We start from the raw sequence: 17,322 nt of genomic DNA, 5'->3' as shown, positions 1-17,322 counted from the left end.
AATCTACACATCAATCAGAAGTATATTCATGTACAAAATCCATGCAACACAACAGTTTGTAAAACAATCTACCCAACTTTCTATGTAAGATTTCATACAACGAAGAGTACAACAATCGACACATCAAGTATGCAACTTTCTGTACAACAATCTTAACAAGATAAAAGTGGCTGCAACAATCTACCAAACAACTGCGCTCCACACAAGAGAAAAGGTCACCATTTGTAACTCGTGACGTCACAGGAGACCTCCGTAAAATCACGTCAGCCGTCCTCAAATCTCACGAGACTTCATCCGACCGATTTCACACACGGCAGCGGTCAAATCGTTGGCCTTTGCTTTTCCTTCGGCTTTTCTCGCCAACCTTTGAGTGATCATCTTATTTTGCTGGAACATCATCTGCCGTTGGCCCTATGATAGCCGACACACGGGCTCGCCTTTGAACGCACCGCGGCCAGCAGAAATGCTAATTCGGATAATTAGCAAACATAGATGTTATTCCGCGTGTGATGTGAGCGGCAAATGGACGCAGATGGAGCTGCCATTTTGCCACTGGTAATTGCCTTTTACAGAAAGGAGAGAAGGGTTGGCTCGAGGGTGTGATTTGTGGTGGGGGGGGGGGGGGCTTCATTTTGGAGAACACTTTGAAGCTTCCTGCCTGTTGTGTGCAGCGAGATCTCTCTTCCATGAAATCCATTAGCTTGGCGCCGGTGCGAGAGTGCACGCTAAAATCAACCCGCGGCTTGTGCGCGTTGACCCCATCGCCCGACCCCAAAAGAATCTCGCACGCATGGAAATCACGTAAGGGAATATGGAAATCACCATTGAACCTATGCTGTGAAAAATACAGGACGTCTGCCATTTTGTTTTTAACATGACGATTTGGGGGAATGTCCGCATCCGGCACCAGAGGATCTGATTCACTAAGATGAAATCCAGCATACAAACTTATGCTGTGTGATGGGCACGCAGTCAGACACTTTTAGTTTAAGGTTGTATTTTGACCACTCTAAGTGGCACCTTGATTCATTTCCCAACAATTGTTTTTGACAATTTTGTTGGGATGGGAGTATTTAATATATATATATATATATATATATATATATATATATATAGAGAGAGAGAGAGAGAGAGAGAGAGAGAGAGAGAGAGAGAGAGAGAGAGAGAGAGAGAGAGAGAGAGAGAGAGAGAGAGAGAGAGAGAGAATCTTTTTTTTTTTTTTAATGCAGGGGTCGACTGTAATTTTAGGTTGTAATATCACCATTCACCACTGGATGGCAAACTTGTCTTAGTTGTGCTTACACTGGGTTTTTATATTGCCCTATACAACAATACGAGGACGCTGAATAGATGGTTGCAGATTCGGAATAATATGCAGAACAAACATACCTCAAATAATATTAACATTTTGAGTGAGTTGATTTTTGTGCCAAAACAAAATAAATAAATAAACAAACTGACTTCTTGCACTTAATGTTGATTTGCCGTTCAACAATTTTGTGCCGTGGTAATTTTTATGCAAGAGGTTTGCAGTGGGTGAGGGGGGGGGGGGGGTCAACAGTATATGGTTATGTTGTTTGCATCAAACCCTTTCTTGTTGGCTTAGGATAGTGGATCTTTTATACATGCATTGAGAAATGTATTATGAAAAATGAAATATATTAAGAGCACGTCTTTTTAATAGTAACGTTTTAAAGTATTTAAAGTGCGTTATCCGATGTGCCCCCTTGTTCGCACTGATGAAAAATCTTGACCCCTTCCAGCAGTTAAGCTGCCTTGCAGTGTTCTAAAATATCAGAATCCTGCACTGGTGTGTCTGATTTACAAATGTTCCTGATGACAGGACACACTAAACTCCAAAAAGAACCCGTGTGGTAAAACGCACATACAAGTGGCCGAGCATTTAAGCATAATCAACCGCATGTCATTTCCTAGCATGAGCCTCACCTTCCACGACGTCATCCTTATTATCGCTCCTCACCACAACTACCAAAACAATCGTATAAAACAAGTCTCTTCCATCACAAGGCAGCCATCTCGTGTCGCCGGAATACAAAACAATGCCATCAAATCAAACAAATGAGCACACTTGAAGCCATTTGCGGGCAGCACATCCACAGCTGTGCCACACTCATCATCTCCACAATCCAACACAAGCCGCACTAATAAGTGACAAATGGGACAAAGGCATATCAAATATGAATAAAGTTCATTATACTCACTGAAAGAGGACATTATTTGGCGACTGCCTCACTCCTGCATGCTTCTCTCATCCTCTTGAGAAGACTTCAATTGCTCTTTTGAGTATATAAATATGTGTCACATCCACAATTTGGTTTCCTTTCTACAGTCTGAAGCCATCTGCTGCATTTCTCATTCAAACTTTTATTTACTCAACACCAAATATATCAAAAGTAAATGCAAATGGCTTTCAGCTTGTTCTTAGCTCGCCGACCAATCAAAAGGCACAAAAACACACATTCTGACTGGGTGATACGTTTGTCAATCGACAGTTTCAAAACTTCAAACTTGGTCCCTTAGCACGAGTTTAAAGGTGTCCAATCAAATGACTCAAAATCATGACGCCATTACACATCGGTAGTTATTCATTTGGGGTGACTGCAGCGTTGGGGCAAGTCAGAAATCTTACCAGGCAACAGGTGGAGCCGAATTATTATTGGATGAAAGTGTTTATCAGCAAGTAGCACACGCAATGGCAGAGCAATCATACTCGATGTACCTGTTCGTTTTGAAATTTGCCAAGCCAAGATGACATTCAAATAATGACTCAGACTTATATAGCACTTTTCAGGACACCCAAATCACTCACAGGCAGACTAACTGACTCCACATCTCGACTCCAGGACTTGATGACACTAAATAGATCACGGCCGTTTAAGGGACACATCCAACACATCAATTAGAGTGCGTACAGTAAATATCCATCCATCCATTTTCTTAACCGCTAGTCGTCACAAGGGTCGCTGGAGCCTATCCCAGCTGGCTTCGGGCAGTAGGCGGGGTACACCCTGAACTGGTTGCCAGCCAATCGCAGGGCACACAGAGACGAACACCCACCCGCACTCACAATCGCACAATTTAGAGCGTTTAATAAACCTGCCATGCATGTTTTTGGAATGTGGGAGGAAACCGCAGTACCCGGAGAAAAGCCACGCAAGGCACGGGGAGAACATGCAAAGTCCACCCAGGAAGGCCGAAGGCCGGACTCGATGTCACGTCCTCTGCACTGGGAGGCGGACGTGCTAACCAGTCAGCCACCGTGCCGCCTACAGTAAATATACTCCATAAAAACAGTTACAAGCTTCGACTGTAAAATAAGCTTGTTTTGTTTTTATAACCATTTTAAGCAGCAGATGGGGACTAAAGGCTCACGTTTTGGATCAGAACAAACTTCTACCGATTATTTAATTTGAGATTGTGATATGAAAAACATGAGAAAGAAAAGACAAGGTCAAAAGTGACATGAGGACATTCCGTTGCGCCACCTTAACATCACATATGGATCCAATATGATGAGAAGTGCGACCCGCCCGCCCCGTGTCACGGCTACCGAGCCAAACGGCAGCCGTGACCTCAGCGTGAGAAGACAGCCTCTCTCTCATCAGTGATTGGTGGCCGGTGGCCGGCGACAAGCTTGGCGAGGGCGGCGGCGGCGGCGTCCTCGCGTCTGATCAATGCGTCTATTGGGCGCCGCCTGGCCTCGGCCAGAGGCCGCCTTGCGAGGGCGTCGGCCTTTGTCGGCCCGGAAACTTTTTACGCGGTGGCTGACAGCGGCAGATTGCTGTGTCATTGAGCTCCCCGCCTTTATTTCCACTGTCCATCAAAGCTGAAAGCTGAAGGGTCTCCAGTTAACGCTACGCCGCCCTCCCAAGAGGGCCCGCACGGGGCGCAAGGTCGGCAGGCGGGTGGCGTGCGGCGACCTTGGCGTGATGGGTGTAATATGAACACAATCATGCTGAGTGGCAAAATAACGACGCCGTAAATTCAATAAACAACTTCGTCGACCTGACTTCACCTTCCTTTACCTTCTATTTTTTGGGGGGCACGCGACAAAGTAATGGAGCCTTCGCCGGCGAGGCCCTGAAACTTCGTCGGCGTCTTCCGACGACATGTCAAGGCGCCCAAGCGTAGAAAAGCGGGAACGCGGAGGAGGCAGCACTTAGCCGGGAGACGAGGACAGCACCACCTGCTTAGCGTCCCGACCTGCTCTCTTGCCGTCACAACTTGATTTCAATGAACAGGAGGGTCGAAGGAAAACTCTGCCTTTTTCACAAAGTTGCCACGAATAACAACTGCGCTGACAAACATGCAGCAGATGTTCAGCAAAAAAAGAAACTCGGAACCGTTGGCTACATGCTGTCCTCAGGGTCTCCTCCACACGAGCTGAACTTTTTTTCTTTCATCACAGAAACTTCTTCTTCTTTGGTCGGCAGAAGGTAGGAAATGCAGCCGCACCACGAGCAGAACCTCGACGAGCAATATTTTACTATGTGAGGCCTTAGTGAGTGTTGCCCAGTTGAATTGATTCAAATGGCAATGAGTTTTCGGTTGCAGGCAGCCTTTCTGTTGCTTCTGGGCCTGTGACGTCTCATCTTTCTGTCATTCGTGCTTTCGTTGTCAGAAAGTGCATTTCAGGAAGCAAGAAGCATGCACGCGACGCGCAGAATCAGAATGAGCACGTCGTCAGTCATTAGCCCGGTTTACATGGAGCCAGGTATTCCGATTAGAATGAATCCCAACGGCCAAACGGAGTGAAAATGCTCCATGTAAAAACCTCCATCGGAATGAAAAGGCGGAATCCGACATGTGATACTATGTGGAGTTACATTGGACAAGAGTGTGTTAAATCGGTTGTGTCAGAAACTGAATGAACATGTGTGTCAGCATGACTAGCATCAGAGGTGAGCGTTCCGTCAGTACTGATGGGCTTTCCCACAGTCTGTCACTGACGCACAAATGACGAGAAACTTGAGAAAAAAATGACGGACTAAGCACTTTTGGAAGTGGGTTTTCGCCCGTCGGTGTAATCGTCACTAACCGGGTCAAGTACCAACGTACCTCTCAGCCCGCCACTGATGGACGACCGTTTTTGTTGACCACTGACGGACTGCCCACTTGATCCTAAGACAGTGGAGACCAAGTGACAGAATGCCGATTACAGTTTGCTTCGGCTTGAAAAAAATCACAAACTGACAGTGACGTAAGAGTGCCCACGGCGCTGACGAATGACGGACCAGCAACATTTTGTAAATTGCCCACCTCTGATTATTATAGTTTTGATCATTGAGGCGTCAGTGAACAAGACATCCTAAAATGTGTTGAAAAGTCATTGAGCAAAAGTCGCTGGTGTGGTCTCACTACCCTCTTGGCCTGCAAGATCTCATCCTTCCACAATGACAGACGATCGGTCGGTCGGTCTTTGCCATGAGCAGATAACATGGAAGCATGACTGCCAGATCCTGAACGAGTATTTGTCATCAATTCATGTGTTTTATTACATGAGGCCGCAAGGAACAAGACCCTGTTAAAGTGGTTAAGAATCCAGTGAGGGTTGACTTCCTTCTGGGCCTGTGACGACTTGTCCTCCCGCAGATGACATCGATAGACTTAAGAAGAAACCCGCGAGCCGACAACCAGAACCAGTATGAGCAAAAGTCATGAATCAATGTTACTATGTTTTTCTATGGGAGGTCGTGTGGGGGGGGCAATGAGGTTCCGTTGCAGGTGGCCTCCCCGTCCTTCCATTTCAACAATGACTCGTCCTCCTGCAAGTGACTGTGAGGTATTTGCCATTAACAGGAAACACGACTGCATGACGACCAGAACCTGAAGGAGCGTTCGTCGTGAATCAATATGATGACTTTTTTTCCTCTTCGCGTGAAGCTACAGTGAATGAAGCCCTGTTAAATCTTTTAAAAAGCCAATGAAGTTTGGTCACGGGTGTCCTTTCTGTGCTATCTCATCCTCTTGCAGGTGAGGCTGAGGGTCTACGCCATAAGTCGCAAACGTCTCAGCCGTTGCGTCGACATGTGATGGACGGCATCAGGCGTGACGGTAAAGAAACTGCAACGCCCTTAAAAGACACTTCCTCCGTGATTACATTTACATTTAAAAGGCTCAATTTACACTTATCGTCTTCTGACCCCAACTGGACCCCAATCTCCCCTTCACCCGCCACACCTTATGCCTGCTACAGTGAACTTATATGATGTCGGCCACTTTAATAGATACTCATTTGGAGCATATTATACGTAAATATACGATAAATACATTTCAGAGCGACCTCTCATTCATTGCATGTTTGTGTGCAAAGCAGATAAACAGCAATAGAAATGAAAGCATAAAAAAAGGATCACATAAGTGTCCTTGGAAGCTCCAAAGTGTTGACGATGAGCAATGGCGAGTCATAATTAAGCGGAATTCATTAAGGGCTCAATTGAAAGCGTTGAAAATGTGATTATTTCTGACTTTAAAGCGACCTTCGGCAAAGAGCTGAGAATTAAAAGCCTCATTTAGCAGGTGGATGCAGGAATGTTCAAATAGATTCAATGTAGAATCTTTCATGATGTTTGCTTTTATTTGCTGGGTGACAGATGAGCGCAGAACACTTCATCAGTTTGATTTAGTTATTTATTAGGAAAATTATCAAAATATGAACATGTTTTTAAGACAGGACAGGAAAAATTGAATGAATTGACAGAAAACAACAACCCCCAAAAAAACGAGATTGCCTTTTGGAAATTGGCTGGGCAACATAACGTAACAGAAAGCAACAACAAAAAAACAGCAACAGTGTATGGTTCAAGAGGAGACAGAAAAGTGAAGACAAAATGCCAGACGACGACGACAACAACAATGCTTGTACCTAGTTGGGAAATCTGGTGGACACAGGGAGATTCGAGAGAGCAAAAAGCAACAACACACTTTGAAAACTTACAGACAGACAGAGAAAATAAAGAACAAAAGAAAAAACAGAAGAGACTAAAACCTGTTGGAAACGGGCTTTGTAACCTGAGGATGAATGGGAAAGGAAAAAATGAGAGGAGAAATCAAATCTAGCCTGGATGGGGAACATGGGATGCACCACGTGTTGGACTGTGGTTGGCGAGCAAAAGAGAGACCAAAGCAATAAAACGGTTGGAATATCTGCCAAAGAACTGAGAAAAGCTAGAACACCAATGCCATCGGAACCCGAGCATAAGCAAAGAGAAAAGAACATGCAACAAAAAAGACAACAACATCTGTTGGAATCTGGTTGTGGGGCAAGAAAAATAGAGGGAGCAACCAGAAACAACAAAGAACTTGGATGGGGAAGTTGGGAGTCAAGAGAAAGCCAAAAGCAACATTTCTTGGGACTGTGGTTGGGGAGCAAACGAGAGACCAAAGCAATAACGCAAGGCAACAAACGATCACACCTGTTGGAACCTGGTTGAGGGACCCACAAGTTGAGAAAAGAACCTGATTGGGATGGCCAGATAAGCAAAAAACAAAAACAAACCTGATGGCGAAAACAAACAACAGCACGGGTTGTCGTGCCGTGTCGTTCACAAAAGAAAGATCGATTCAAACAAAGCGAGTGGGATCACTTCGGGAACTGATCCGTTGTTTATTAATATATTTTTTGAGTAAAGTGCCTTTGAATAAATGTATTACTATTATTATTAACAAATAGCAACAGCAACACCTGGTTGGTTGGTTGGAACCTGATTGGGGAACAACAACAACAACAACACACGAGCTCCGGGGTTAAAACAAGGATTCAATAGGTCACGAAAAAGCAACAAGCAAAACTCTGCGGCATAAGATCTTGTAACAGGTGTTGCCTGTACAAAGCCAAGCCATGTTTGTCTGGCTTGCTCTGACGTCTCGCAGCAGCGTGACCACGGCAAGCAGGCAAGCAGGGGTGGGGTGGGGTGGGGTGGGGTGGGCCCCCCCCGCTGGCCCGCTGGGCTCAGCTGGCACGCCGCAGCATGTTTTGACATGAGGTTCAGCGTTTGCATGCATCCCTGACCCTCCCGCAACGATTCTCCTGCTTTTTCATGTCGGCCGCCGCTCCGCCTCTTCTGTCCCGCGGGGTTGCCGCCCTCCGCCCCTCCTCTTGGTCCAGACTTGTCAAAGCAGATTCTCATCAAATTAGCCATGTCCTACGCGGCGGTAATTGCTTGCCAAAGCCATTCCGCCGATGCAGATTTACGGGTTCGACCGTGATGGAGATGACGCCAAATTGGCTTGGAGATTGCGAGGCGCCCCGTTATGGCGGGCCTCGAAATGAGCATTTGTGCCCAGAATGCTGATTGGTCACCTCTCGATTGAGAATGTATGCATTTGTAGCGGCAAGTAGTTAATCACATGGTCAAGATGGAGGACGGTCATGGTGATGTGCAGATGACATCTATTACACGACAAGACGTTCAAGCCTTTGCATTCATTGGGTTGAGGCTGGTTTGGGTTAGTGAGCGGTTTACCATTAAGCTCGGAGTAGGATGCACCAGGGTTGGGTTTTGGCTTGGGATCAGTTTTTGGGTTAGCGGGGAAGAGGTTGTAATGATAGTTTACATTTAGGATTACCTTTGGATGAGTGTTATAGTTAAAGTCCAAGTTAGTTAAGGGATTTGGGTAGGGTTAAAGTTCAATTAAGGGAACGTTCAGAAGTCGCTGCTTGTGCTTTGTGGAGCTCAAAATAAACCTAACCTACTTTCTGTGCAATATCATGGGTTAGGGGGTTGTGATTTTAGGGGTTTAAGGTTACATTTACACTTAGGGCTTCGGGATTAGGGTTAGGTAAAGGATGGGGTTCAGGCTCAGGATTTAGGGGTTAGGGTTTTAGTTAGAGGTCTACATCAAAGACATTCAGCATGTGACAGGAGTGATGCGTTTGCCTCTGAAGGTGACGTTCTTGTTTCCTTGGAAACATGCAGAAATAATTCACCCGAATTCATGATGTTCCTCTCTTAACGTTCACATCCCCGCCCGTTTAGAAGAAACAAAAACGTCAGCCGACATGTCAAGCGCGAGGATGAGGTCCGCCGCCTTGGTCAAAACTTCCCACGAGGCGACGTGACGCTTTGGAAGGGTAATGAAATGTTTTGTGGTCCCGCGTCCTCCCGCCGGATCCCCGTCACTCCTGCCTTTTCCGTCACCTCGCTTTTCCCGCTCTGCTCACTGGTGGGACTAGACAAGCCAGCGAAAATAATTAAAATTCAAGCAAAATGATGAAAGGCTTGCAGCGAGGTGTCCTTGAAGGGTCGACGGGGCCTTTGTGTTAAAAGTGGCTCGGAAGGAGAGAAAACGTTTTCCTTTTTTTCCGTCTCGTCTTTGCGCAGAATAATGTTAAGGCGGCTGCTCCCGGCTTAAGGGCCTCTTAAATTGGAAAGGCAGTGGCCTATAGAGACATGTACCTGTCAAACAAATAGCGCCGGCTGGCCTCGGCCGCCGTGTTCAACTCTCCAACTCTGACGGGTGACGCTGGCGTGGGAGGAAAGGGAAAGGGGAGAGGGAAGGAGGGACTGGGGTTCACTACTGCGCTGCTGTCCAAGGCCGTTTAGACGCCACTGATGATCCGCTGTGGACTGAATTTTCACGCCGGCGCTGCAGTTGAAGTGTGAAATCGAAGGCGACTCTTGAGCAATGTTAGCATGTGGCTATCATAGAAGTTTGGATTGTTGTGTTCTCACAGGGTGTGGTCATGTCTGGGATGACAGAAGGTTTTAGTGTTGGCTAATGAAGCCCTGCGGCAAATACCAAGCCTGGCAAGCCACACCCACTTTCTTGAAAGACAGGAAGTGGGTGTGGACAGGCTTCCATTAATTGCTGTTGGGCTGCAATCAAATTGGTTTATTCGGTGATGTAATGTTCGTGAGCAAAGTGACTCGGCAGTGGAAGTCCGTTCAAAATGGAGACGACATTTTGTTTCCTTCAACGTTAAACTCAAGTTTTAACTTGCTAGAAGGAGTCATTAAACAACTGACATTTATTTCAAAAGAAGACGTGTGTCAAGACCACAGACTTATATATGAATGGACTAACAATGTCACGGGCAGCCATCTTACGTTGCCGCTTGATAAAGCTGCCTAACTTGAATACCGATTTCTCTGTCACATTTTCATATTATTTTCTGTCTCTCAAAGACTGGGAGAAGCGCTACGTGCACATTTCACCGGTAAAAAAGGTGATTACGCAATCGGATACACTTAATAATTGTAGCCTTAAAAATACCAAATGTACTTCTGGGTGGAAGTTTAACTAAGACAGAGAAGAAGACAAAGAAGTCACAAGAAGAAAAATGAAACAAAGAAGGAGAAGAAGGCGCATTAACCCACGAGCATTGCATCTTTGGCTACAATGCGACATGGGATTCTGGTTTTGGAAAGCCATTTTAAACTCAAATGAAAACGTAGTGGACGCTTCAAACTCCGCTTGCATGATTTTCGGAACGCTGTCTATAATCAGCAGCTCGTGTTCAGTATTGAGGAATCAAAGTCCAGAATGTTCAAACCCTGCCACAGATTGGACGAACATCTTTACCAAATAAAAAAGTTCAAATTCAACAAGGAAACGGTGAGTAATTCTGTGAGAAAAGAATTAATTGCAACGAAAAAAAGGTGAGAGGTAAACGAGATCAAAGGACGAGATTCCAGCTCCCGAAGGACCGGAGGAACTTTACGTGAATGTTCTTGTTGCTCGTGTTTCTCCATCAAGGAGATTGGCTCCCCTGACACTTCCTGTTAGCATTGATTAAGACAACATTTCAAGCATCCTTTCATTATTCATCTTCCCGGCCACGTGCTGCATGCATCATGCAGGATGCTTCCCACCGACAGCCGACCCGCGCTGGCTTTTTTTTCCACAACATTTTCCAGCTCATTTTCTCTTTCCGGAGTGTTTGTTTTAGCTGCCAGCCGCGGGGCAGGAGGTGCAGTTAGCGAACGCGGCGTGATGGGAAGCTGAGAGCTGAATTATGGCTAATGGCCGCGAACGCCGGACCGGCCGCTGAACATCCTAGCCGTGAAGTTGTGTGTGTTTTCTGAGGGGGTCGCAGCACTGAGCTCCGGCAGCACAACACGGCCGCGCTGATTAAAAGCGTGGCAGTGGAAGAAGATGAAGCAGGAAGTGACCTCATTATGAGCCAGGTGTAAGGGGAGGACAGAGGGGGGCATCTTTTTTTTTTGACAGATTTGAGTCATCCACAGCTGGAATTAGTCCTTATCATTTTCATTGTTTTCTTTTTTTTGCCTATTGGTATTATTACAGTGACCTATTGAAGAAATTAAAAACCAAATATTAAAGAAAGTTGAGATGTGTTCAATGTTAGTAGACGATGAAATGGTCGAGTGTTGGAATATCGCTACATTTTGCTCTGATCAGCATATGATCAAATCCCATTGACTGCAATTACCAGGATGGGCGCGTCAATCAATTATGAGTGTCTGCTATTCAGCAAACGTCGACAGTCGGGACAAGCTACCGTCATCGACAATATTTCAAGCTGATCCAAACTGTAATCGTCAATCTGTCGACAGAGGTGACAAATCCTGGTCCAGAAAGTAAAAACACTGCCACAGTTTGGCTTTAGCCCCGGGTGCTAGCTAGCTAGCTCCCTAACAGGTAAACGAGCGCCATGGGAGCTAGCTAGCTAGCACCCGGGGCTAAAGCCAAACTGTGGCAGGGTTTTTGCTTTCTAGTTTCTAAACCAGGATTTGTCACCTCTGCCTGTTGGTCCGCCAAACGTTAATTTAACGGCGCTTGCGTCACGCTAAATGCTATGGAAGACTGCACCAATCTGAAAATATTTGACAATATTAAGTTAAACTATGTCTCTAAATGATTAATCAGTGATCAAAACAGTTGTCAAGTTGATTAGTTATCGATTAAGTGAATAATTGTGGCACTTTTTCCAAACTGATCAGTCGCACTGGAGACAATTAAGACAATACATTGATCATTTTCTCCCACATCCTTTGTCCAAATAAGTTTGTAGAGATCTTTGACTTTCTCACGTGGTTCCTCGTCGGAGGGACGACTTCCTTTAATTGGCGCCTCCGCATGATCGTTGGTCGTTTGGCAGCAGAGTTGAGGAGCGACCTGCCGAACGTGCTGATGATGCTGTCGCTGGCTAATTAGGGAGTGGCTAATTAAGGAGCAGCGTGGTGGGCGCAATTAAAAACCAGACGCGATTAAGCGTGCGCCAACCTGGCCGACCCACTTTGGAGTGGGCGGTCAGCGGTTATTTCCACAACAGTCTGCCTCGTGACTCCGCCTTTGATGTTTTCATTTTGCTGCCAGCGCCGACCACTTATCGGTTGTGAGCACGCACGTGGGAACACACCAGTGCGTACGCGCAAGCACACACGCGAGCCGCCAAAGACGACCCGCTGAGTTCCAAAGATAACAAACGTCCAAGTGGGAAAATCCAATCCAATCCAATCTGATGGATGTGGCCGAAGACTGACGGACGTTAAATTTAGGAATCGTTTTTGCGCTGTCTAACAGCTGGATTCTCCAGTTCGAACCGTGTCAGTTCACTTTAACTGTGATTCAAAATGACAATGATGATGCAAAACAATTCATTCACATTTACACATGATGCATTCAATTACAAAACACCACGACCATATTATGCGTTGCATTTATGATGTGATACGATTCACTCCAATTACGATGTAGTATGTGCAATATGATTGGCCCAATGATGACGATTTTCACTTCAATGAATCACTCCAATTACAATACGGTTAAGAAACAATTCGCTGCAATTACGATACAATTCACGTCAATTGTGTACTCAACTTACGATAAGATTAACTTCAGTTACAATATGATTCATTCCAATTAGAATACAATTTACTCCAAAATACACTTATTTCATGTCACTTGATGATACAATTCACTCCAATTACAATTTTGTAATTTCCAAAACGGATACGATTCACTCCTACTATGATACAATTCACTTCAATTTTGACGATTCACTTTCATTACAATACAATTTACAGTACTTTCATTATGACGTCATTGTTTTGAAATTATATGATTCACTTACATCACAATAAGATTCCCTTCAATTGTGACAAATGTAATGAAATTATGATAGAATTAGTTTCATTGACAACATGATTGACTGCAATTAGAATACGATTTACTTCAAATGATGCGTAGTTTCATGTCAGCTACTATACGACTCATTCCAGTTACAATACGACTCACTTAAAGTTACGATGCGATTCGCTCCAGTCACAACAACACAATTTGACTTTGTTACGGTATGTTTCAAGTGAGACTTAGAATAAGTTTCACTTGAATTACCAAACCATTTACTCCAATGATGAAACATTCACTGTGATAAACTGTATTCCGATTAAGATGTGATACAATGTTGCCGTCCGCCTTCTGCACTCGTCGCCTGGCAGACAAAATAGAGAACACGTCGTCTCGTCACAACCAATCCAACGCAAGACTTTTAGTCGGTGTTAGCCTGAGCTCACGTTGTACTTACAGCGAGGTCTGGAGCTTATTATTAAAAAAAATTTTTTTTTTTACATAATGAGCACTCAAAAGTCATCAGAGGAAATGTTGCAGTAACATAAAATGCAATTAGTGAGTGGCAACAACATCACAACATCCTTTCATCTACTACACTACACAGCTTCAGATACATGGTTTTTTTTTTTTGCAGGTCTGCGCGATTTAAAAAACAACAACAATTTTGCTATAATTGCACTTTTTGATGAGTACATTTATTTCATGATTGCTACATAATTGCAACATGTTTTTTGGACAATAACAAACGAGGACACTCACCTGTCATTGGGTACACCATCTCATACATTTGAGTACAAAGAACCGCTAGTTACAAGTAAATAAACCGCCACAAGGTCTGTTCCAACCTTGCTGAGAAATCTGAGGAAGAACAAGGACAGAAGAGAGAAAGGAAAGCAAAATGTGATCAATGCGATAAACAAAGAGAAAGAGCAACAGCAGTTGCTGAGCCTGCTTGCGCAACTTGGGGACAAACGAAGACAAAAGGAAGAACGAAAAGTCCTCACCAACGACAGCAACGACACACTCGAGATATAAGATACACAATAACGACACGACCCACTCGCTCGATACACTCATTGGAGTATGTACACAATAGATGGTACAGTAGATAACAGGGGGACAGTAAAGACACAGAAGAAACACAATATTGGCACAATCGATTCACAGTCGCGATGCGGTCGGGAGACGGTAAACCGTAACAACACAATGAAGACAAATGAGACAAAATAGAGACACGCTGCGGACACAAGAGAGACAAAATGGCGATTGTAGTTTCACATTATCGACACAATCGAGACGCTCCAGTGATTCAGTAGCCACAACAAAAACAGTAAAGACTCAGTCGAAACGAAAAGCAATATTGACACAACAGAGACACGGCACCGAATCAGTGCCGAGACACTCTTGTCATACAGTGGAGACCCCGCAGACGCGTTGGAGACACAACAGTAGCAACACGATAGAGGGACAATAATGACAAAATAAAAACACATTAGAGACATATTTGAGATACAATTCAAACTGCTAACGACTGAAGAAACCCGTAGAAACGGAAGAGTACAGGCACAATAGAGTTCCAGTGACGATTCAGTAGAGACTGAGGTGCAATGGACACAAAGTAGAAACACTCGAGAGACATACAAAATAGAAATACAGCACATACGCAGAGAGCCGACGATGAAAAATGGCGTCAAGAGAAACACAGGAAACACAATGACACAATCCAGACATGGACGCAATAAAACAAAGTCGAGGTTATTCATACACACACAAAATGAATCCAACTACGGGTCAAAAATGGACTGATCCTCTACTTGGGTCAATTTGACCCAAGTACGAGTCAAAACTTGGGTCATTTTGTATATAACAACCCAGATTGTCTACTGGGCTCAATTTGACCTGCTTTGGGGTCAAAAATGGGGTCATTTTGAAGAACAACCCAGAAAGTTGGGTCTGACCCTCTACTTGGGTCAATTTGACCCAACTGTCAGTTTTGTTTTGTTTGTTTGTTTTTGCACCACAAAAAGGTCATTTTGTCAAAAAAAATAAAAAGCAACCCAGAATGTTTTGGTCAGATCCTCCATTTGGGTTCATTTAACCCAAAATTGGGTAAAAAATGGGGTCATTTTGAAGAACAACCCAGAAAGTTGGGTCAGATCCTCTACTTGGGTCAATTTGACCCAACTTTCAGTTTTGTTTTGTTTGTTTGTTTTTGCACCACAAAAAGGTCATTTTGTCAAAAAAAAAAAAAAAGCAACCCAGAATGTTTTGGTCAGATCCTCCATTTGGGTTAATTTAACCCAAAATTGGGTCAAAAATGGGGTCATTTTGAAGAACAACCCAGAAAGTTGGGTCTGACCCTCTACTTGGGTCAATTTGACCCAACATTCTTGGTCGTTTTGAAAAAGAAAAAAAAAGGGTAATTTTGTATCAAATTGACCGCTAACTTGGATCCGTCCATTTTTGAACCATAAAAGAAAAACTTTTGACCCAACTGTATTTAGAGTGTACGCAATAAGAAACGCACGACACAGTAGAGACATTACAAGCTCCATAGAGACACAATAGCGACACAGTGAAGACAGTCGCCATTTAGTACATGACACAATTGTCCACAAGTCACAACAACAAACAAGATACACAATTGAGACACAATAATAATAGAAACAATGCATTTTTCTGAATGCGGCGTACAAAGTTTGCCAAGTGGTGCTTATGAACTTGGGAAGATTGTTGTGGACAAAGTGCTCGCGAGACCAGCACGAGATTCCCGGGAGTTCCGCACGCGTCCTTCCTTTTGACAGGAGGTCCGGGGTTTTCCCAGGGCCCCGCAGGTCTTCTTTTTCGTCTCCTTCTTCATGCGGCGGTCCATGAGGGAATTCCTCTCGCCGCTTTGTTTTCTTGTTGTTCCTGCCGGTGACGCCGGAGTCCCGCCGGGTTAAGATCATGTCTGTCGTGTCGAGTTTGCCCGCCTCGCTGCATCTTTAATGCGTCTACAAGACTTGTGCATTTACAACCCGTTTAAAACCCCCACAGCCCTTTACCCACAAGCCTTTGCCGCGGGACTCGAGTCAAGCGCTTCGGTTTGCAGAACGCCATCGCTCTGGAATCATCTTGGACTCATTAGGGCTTGAGCACGACACAAGCCACTGGAGGTTTGGGAAAACTCCGCCCCCGAAGCCACTTGCACTTAGCAACATGAAAGTTGGTCGGCTTTTCGAGCAGTCTGATGAAGGCATCCTCCAAAAGACACAAGGAAGCCATTTTGCTTTCAAACAGGCACTCCGTCATCAGGACATTTGAAAATGCCACCCCTTTACGCACCGAAACCTTCACCATTTAATGTATTGATACTTATTTGCTTACAAGTATTCACCTCCCTATTTATTTTTATTAATGTTTTAATAGTACAATGTATTATTATAATAATTATTATTACCTTTATTTATTTGTAAACCTACCTACTTATGTTCATTTTGTTTTGTATTATTTCACTTCACTCGCCTTCTCCGGCAAGACTGATAACGATACAACAACGATTGGGTTCTGTGAAAACGAAGCAAAATATCTCATTTAATATCTAAAAGGATCATGTCTAATGTGCATTGTTTATTGGAACTTGGTGACAGTCATCAACATTCACAATCTTGGCAATAAAAACAGAATTGAACTCATATTGCGCTGCAGTGTGATAAATAATTTTATCCTGCAACATAAGTTGTTGTTGTTGTGTTTGAGTGCGTCTGTGGGTCTGTTTAACCGCAAAACTGATTCAAATAAAAGTTTCCCACTCACTTGTGAACGTTGTCACGTGATGAGCGGGCTGACAGCAATTCCAGCGATGTCAACTGTGTCAGCCTGGATCCATGTTTGACGTTTGGTGGCTGCCATTAAAATACGTCGCTTTACATCACCTTCTTTTTTTTAATCCACAAAAAAGGCAGCGACAGACGCAGCTTGCTTCGTAAACTTGACGTGGGCGGTCATTCGGCTGGCGGGCGAGCGCGCGCTGGCCAACCCGGAAGTAGATTTGTGTGTCAAAGGACGCGCATCTGATTGCCCCTCCCTCATCCCGATTGTCATTGGCTAGCTTTAGCTGTCCATCAAAAGCAAACTTGAAAGGAAGTATATGGTTGGTTGGCAAAATATGGTTTTCATGACGGTTAGGAAGAAGTTAAGATTGGCGATGCCTGTCAACACAGCTTCCAACCCACTACATACATTTAAATTTAAATAAAATAAAAATAAAAAGCAGCATCTATG

The 17,322-nt window shown here is 44.4% G+C and overlaps 1 long non-coding RNA gene across 2 annotated transcripts in view; it reads right to left on the bottom strand.

Annotated features, from left to right (window-relative positions):
* Positions 1-17,061, bottom strand: part of LOC147167763 (uncharacterized) — an 81,498-nt gene extending 64,437 nt beyond the window's left edge. For both annotated transcript variants that reach the window (XR_015096324.1, XR_015096323.1), the window contains exon 1: positions 16,855-17,061. This is a non-coding gene — a long non-coding RNA (uncharacterized LOC147167763). The remainder of the gene's footprint in view (positions 1-16,854) is intronic.
* Positions 17,062-17,322: the final 261 nt, after the last annotated feature.

The sequence above is a fragment of the Leptonotus elevatus genome, chromosome 10, assembly GCF_054856555.1.
Source record: "Leptonotus elevatus isolate MCC_2025b chromosome 10, RoL_Lele_1.0, whole genome shotgun sequence".
Lineage (NCBI taxonomy): Eukaryota > Metazoa > Chordata > Actinopteri > Syngnathiformes > Syngnathidae > Leptonotus > Leptonotus elevatus.
Note: the sequence above shows the minus strand (reverse complement) of the source record. Positions and strands in the feature narration are given on the sequence as shown.